This window comes from Thamnophis sirtalis, unplaced genomic scaffold (genome assembly GCF_051295495.1).
Source record: "Thamnophis sirtalis isolate CommonGarterSnake01/CBP01778 unplaced genomic scaffold, rThaSir2_p1.2 scaffold_3, whole genome shotgun sequence".
Taxonomy (NCBI): domain Eukaryota; kingdom Metazoa; phylum Chordata; class Lepidosauria; order Squamata; family Natricidae; genus Thamnophis; species Thamnophis sirtalis.
In genome coordinates this window covers 164,259,585-164,265,621 of record NW_028261383.1, presented here as the reverse complement: position 1 = coordinate 164,265,621, position 6,037 = coordinate 164,259,585, and the positions used below count along the sequence as shown (strand labels likewise).

Below are 6,037 nucleotides of genomic sequence, written 5' to 3'. Positions count from 1 at the left end.
CACAGCACGATGTTTTCGTCGCGCTGTGATGACGTCAAATGCGCGCTTTCGTCAAGCGCGATTTTGTCCTCCGCAATTTTGTGGTGGAACCGTGTCTTCTTCCCCCCCTTCCTATCCTTTCCAATAGTCGACATCTTCCTTTGCTTATTCAAACATCTGCTCACTCTAGTTTTCAGAGACCTAATCAACTACAAAGCACACAGTCACACAGTTTATCAAAACACTCTCCCATATGGTCTAGCGGTTAGGATTCCTGGTTTTCACCCAGGCGGCCCGGGTTCGACTCCCGGTATGGGAAAGTTGGAATTTTATAGATTATATATAACTCCTTCTTAATGCTTCCCTTCAGGACACATTCTAGTGCCTGCTTATTATTTTCTCGCATTGCGATTCTTGAAAACAGAAATAATATTGGAGACTACAACCTTGCTTTGCAAAATATGTTTGTTTTTTTTAACTTTTGAAAAAATAGCAGTTGGGGTAGGAAGCCTGGTAGATGTTAAAGGAGGTAATGGGGGTGGGAGGGGAATCCTGATACCCCTGGCTCTAACCAGTAGTTTACATTAGCTGTTAAAGGGAGTGAGTCAAAAGCAGAGCAGGCAACGGATGGCACTGAAGTGTTTAACATGAGGATGGTATTAATTAAACTAAAGGAAGACAATTTTATAGCTTAACCCTCCTCGCACTTCTCATAAGCCTCAACGAACAGTGCAAGCAGTGGGGAAAAAATGCTGGGCAAAACTGCAAATGGCACCTCCAATTTATAGATAGTCTATTATAATTGAATTATAAATTGGAGATCCTGTTTGTATTGTTTCCTCGGCACATTTTCCACTGATTGGGAATATAGATAGATATAGATAGATAAATTTATTTATAGGCCGCCCTTTTCCCTGAGGGGACTCAGGGTGGCTTACAACGTATAGGGAGGGGAGTACACACAATGACATATGAAGACAGTACATAATTAAAAATAGAAGCAACATTCATTCATCATTCGGGAGGGGACGGATTATAATCTTTAACCCCAGGCCTGACGGGATAGCCAGATCTTGAGGGCTGTGCGGAAGGTCTGAAGGGTGGTGAGGGTACGAATCTCCACGGGGAGATCGTTCCAAAGGGTCGGAGCTACTACTGAAAAGGCTCTCCTCCGCGTAGTTGCCAGTCGACACTGACTGGCGGATGGAATTCGGAGGAGGCCTAATCTGTGTGATCTAATAGGTCGTAAGGAGGTAATTGGCAGGAGGCGGTCTCTCAAGTGGACCATTTGTAGCAACCTTCCCTAATCTATTATTCTCTGGATAGATTAGATCAGATTAATTTTGAAGAGATCTGATTAGGAAACGCTGATCTAGGTTGTTTTTGTTGTTGATGCTTTTAGTAGTATTTCTTTTACACATGCTCTTACGGATTTCTTTTAATTGTAAGCCACACTGAGCGCCATCTAGTGGAAAAGTAGCCACAGATTGTCTATCAATTAATCAGTCAAACACAACTGACTGGAAGGTCTTCTATGAAATAAGTCATAGCAGGATAAATGTCTGTACCATCAAATAGAGGCTATGTATGACCGTGGGAGCTTGAAAATTCTCTTGCAGAAATATAATCACAACGAATTACAGTGATTTTGAACTGCTGATTAACTGTTTCTGTAAGACAATTATTGAGTGAGCAACTGTATACCATACTGCTAACTGCAAAATTTATATGTAACACAAAGTGATGTAACTTGCTGGGTTTGGGCTTAAGTTCCAAAACCCAAGGAAAAATGATTTTTTAAAAAAAATAAATCACAAATCCTACTTATACTAACCGTATGTGAACCTAGAATACTGGTTTATCCCTGCTCTAATAAATACCAAGAGATTAAAGAAAGCACAGATTGAGAGCTAGGTATTGATTTTTCCAACATTTACATAAGAACTGCTGTTTTCTAAATTCTCATATTCTGATGCTGACTTGCCTAGGAACTTGATATTTTCCCCCTATCCCACTAGATAATGATCCACCCTCCTTCAGTCAGGTTACATTTGCCATCATTCTTGAGAGAAAAATCCTGGCTATTTACTATTATTTTCAGAAAATCTTTATTTCGTGTCATCTTTAGCCTGGAATTGGATGACTCACACCCTGAGAAAGGGGAGATGAATGGAGAAACCTCACACATATGGCAGCTATTATAGCAAGTTGGTTTTAAATTACTCTATGCTACAGCTGGGCTGTAAGGGGGAGCTGGTGGTGATGGGGAGGGGGCGAGTCCTAACATCCCTACGGCTCCCTACTAGAGAAAAAGGAATGGGGGGGGGGGAAACAATTCTACTTCCTGCATGCCCTGCAGAAATTTTTGGCCAGGAGTGCTATAATTCATTGACTTGTTCAAGAATGGGGGATGGGATCCCAGCGGGAACTCTAGAAGAGGAGAAGAAAATTAATGTTAGAGCTTCTACCAAAAGCAGAACAGCAGCAGCACTGTCTGGAAGGATGCTGGGAGTGGGGTGGGGGATTGAGGAGAACATCACTTGGTTGATTTAGTGTCCTTTGCAGATAAGGTGCTGCAAAAGAAAAGCAGAGCTGAAGCAATTTCTGAAGGCAAAATCAGCCATCATAATTTTAAACACAGTAATAAGGAGGCACATCATGAGAGAGCAGGCAGGGCTTTTAATCAGTGCTTCAAGCACTTAATGCGGTAGAACAATTTTGCCTGTTGACAACACCTAAGATTCCCCAAAATTTCGCTAATTAGAGCCTTCTTGATGGATTGGGATGATAATTCCCAGAAATTCCAGTCAGACCTGAACATACTGAGAGGGCAACAGGTTAGTTCCCAGTTTCTCTCTCTCTCTCTCTCTCCCTTCCTCCCTGTGTGTGTGTGTGTGTGTCAATTTCTCTCTCCCCCTCTCTCCCCCCTCCCCCTCCATGTGTGTATGTCACTTTCTCTCTGTGTGTGTGTCTGTGTCCCTCTCTCTCCCTCCCTCTCTCCCTCCCTCTCTCCCTCCCTCTGTATGTGTATGTGTGCCTCTGTCTCTCCCTCCCTTTCTCCCTCTCTCTGTATGTGTGTGTGTCTCTCTCTGTCACTTTCTCTCTCTCTCTCTTTCTCCCCCTCTCTCTCTTTCCATCTATCTGTCTCAATGACAGAATGCGGGAGATGTTACCAGCTGCAACAATACACAAAGGATGAAAAATCCTGAGATCTGCTAGGTAGATGAATCATTTTCAGTGTCTGCTTCAAGTCTCAGTATTCCCTAAGCCTGGTTTCTGCATCAGTTCAGCTCATCATGGTGTATTCTTTATTGAATATATTGTAAGAGGCTGATGACTGCACGACATCCTAAGCCAAAAACCAACAAAAAACCATATAATGGTTTAGTGCGATGTGTGATCTATGTTGCAATCACCTTAGTGCTTGGAAACCAGATTCAGGAACTGCATCAGAGCCAGCAAGTCCCACCATGATACTAGGAAAGGAGGAGGAGGAGGAGAGTACTGGCATAATTTATTTATTTTTTTCTATCCAGTCTTTTGAGAAATTAAGATTACAAAATGTAATGAATTTTCCTTCATTTTATCCCAACCACAAACCTATGGTAGCATATCGGGCTTCAAGAGATTGATGGAACTAAACTTAAACAGCCCTTTTGCAGGTCCCTGTATTATCCTCAGTTACAGTATTGAATTACTGCATTATTCTTGCTTTTAATTATGTGCCACCAAGTTGATGCTCAGCGATGACAAGGATAAATTTTCTCCAGGATGCTCTGTCCCCAACCTGGTTCCTCAGGTCTTGCAAAGGTGTTGTACTGTTACAGGAATAAACTCTGTCATCTCTCCGATTTGTATTTACATAATCATATGGGACAGAAATAACAAACTTTCGACATGATGAACTTGTTTGTATCAGATTTTGAATCTAACTTTCATGATTGAAGAAAAACATTTGAAATGCGCAACCTGTTTTAAGTATGGCCTTGTATTAGTAATTATTTCACTCTGCCCATGTTTTCTAACTAAAATGCATTTTCACCCTTCCATGTGTATAAAAGAACATCATTTATCTTTGCCTCACCCCTACTGTATTTGCATCTGATCTACGGGTAAGGGAATCCATAAATATAACTGCTTCTTTTATTCTTGCACATAATGTCTGGACTTAAACTGCAATTGGATTAAATCAGACTGTCTTGCTTCAAACTAGTGTAGGAAGTTATCACCCAGCCCTCTCCCAGAAAAAATGAAATATCCTAGGAAATATTGAAAAGGCAGAATATTTCTCTGGATGTGAAAAGAAAGAAACATGTTTTAAAAGACAGAATACCTGCCTGTAGCTTCCTGCCCATCCCCACTTTGTCAATGGGCCATTAAGAAGGCCAAGCTAGTCCACTTTACATAATAAAGGCTTCTCCACTTCAGCTCCAGTGGGATGGGATTAAAGCATGACAATATTGGCCCCAACTGACCATATGGCATCTGAGAACTCAACCAAACCTGGATTCAAAACGCAGCCTAGAGAGTTGTCCCTGCATGGCCCCATGGGAGTCTGACAACCAATCAGAATACATTTCTTACACAGGAACAGGAAACAGAGAGGTGGGATTGAACAGGTTATAAAAAGCCTAGCAAGCCCTTCCTCAGCCCTTCTCTTCTTCTCCACCAACATTGAAGCATGTGATCCCCCTTTTCTGTTCAGGAGCCATGTGGTCCTGTCCACCAATAAACCATCTTTCCAAGCAGCCTCCATGTCTCCAGTGTCTTTTTCCCCACTTGGAGCCGAACCCAGAAGGACATTTCTTTCATCACTAGCAACCCAGTATCCACCATTAGACTGCAGCCTTAAATTTGCTAGCTTGGCTACTTCAACTCAATGACCTTATCTATTTATCCGGAAGCAAGCCTCACTTACTTTCGGAGCTTGCTTTTCTTCAAGTGAGCTTGCTTTTCTTCAAGTTAGTGTGCTTAGGCATATTTTCCCGGACATTAGCTCCACTGAGCACACCAGGACACCTTTCTGAATAAACATGGGCCTTTCTTGCCTGTCCCATTGAAATAGCAAGGGCTTACTTTCAAACAAACATGGGAAAGAGCTGGGCTTCTTAGCTGATCTTAAAGCACTGTATTAAAAAATAACTTTACCCCCTCATAAATTCATATGGGGCTTATTCCCAAATAAAGACATTTCATAAGATGTGGGATTTCCCGCAGTCACATGACTGATCTCGTCATAAATCTGTTTGCAGCAGCCACACCAATTCCTAATCACAGATTGCACCACTTTAATCCTTTGCTTCCTTCCACTTCTTTTCCCAGCATACCCTTCCTAAAACCGCCTTCCTTAGAAGCTAAACTATAACCTAGATTTCTTAGAAGAAATGGAAAGAAACTGCCCATCCCCAGAAGCATCCTTGGGCAGCAAATCCAGCTTGATATAGCGTGTTAAGGCAATCAGGGAGCCCATGTGTTCTAGTCTCACCTTGAGCACAAAGCCAGCTGGGGGACTGGGCCACTCCATCTCTCTCAGAAAGAACACAAAAGACAAGCCACTTCTAAAAACATCTTTCCAAGAAAACTACAGACTAGCCAATGCAGTTGCTAAGCATCCAAAACTGACCTGAAGGCATACACAAACAAAAAAATTGGGAAGAGTTCGCATATTACTTACATATGTATTAATACTATTTTGTACTGTGGGAAGTTATCATCCAGCCCTCTCCCAGAAAAATGAAATATCCTAGGAAATATTGAAAAGGCAGAATATTTCTCTGGATATGAAAAGAAAGAAACATGTTTTAAAAGACAGAATAGTTGCCTGTAGCTTCCTGCCCATCCCCACTGTTAATTAATTCATTAAGAAGGCTAAGCTAGTCCCTTTTACATAATAAAGACTTCTCCACTGCAGCCCCAGGGGGGATGGGAGTAAAGGCATGATAATATTGGCCCTTTACTCAACTGACCACATGGCATCTGAGAACTCAACTAAACCTGGATTCAAAACACAACCCAGAGCGTTGTCCCTGCATGGGCCCATGGGAGTCTGACAACCAAT

General features: G+C 42.0%; 1 non-coding gene across 1 annotated transcript; it reads left to right on the top strand.

Moving 5' to 3' along the window:
* Positions 1-226: 226 nt before the first annotated feature.
* Positions 227-298, top strand: TRNAE-UUC (transfer RNA glutamic acid (anticodon UUC)). The gene has a single exon. It is a non-coding gene; the product is annotated as a tRNA-Glu (tRNA).
* The last annotated feature ends 5,739 nt before the right edge of the window (positions 299-6,037 follow it).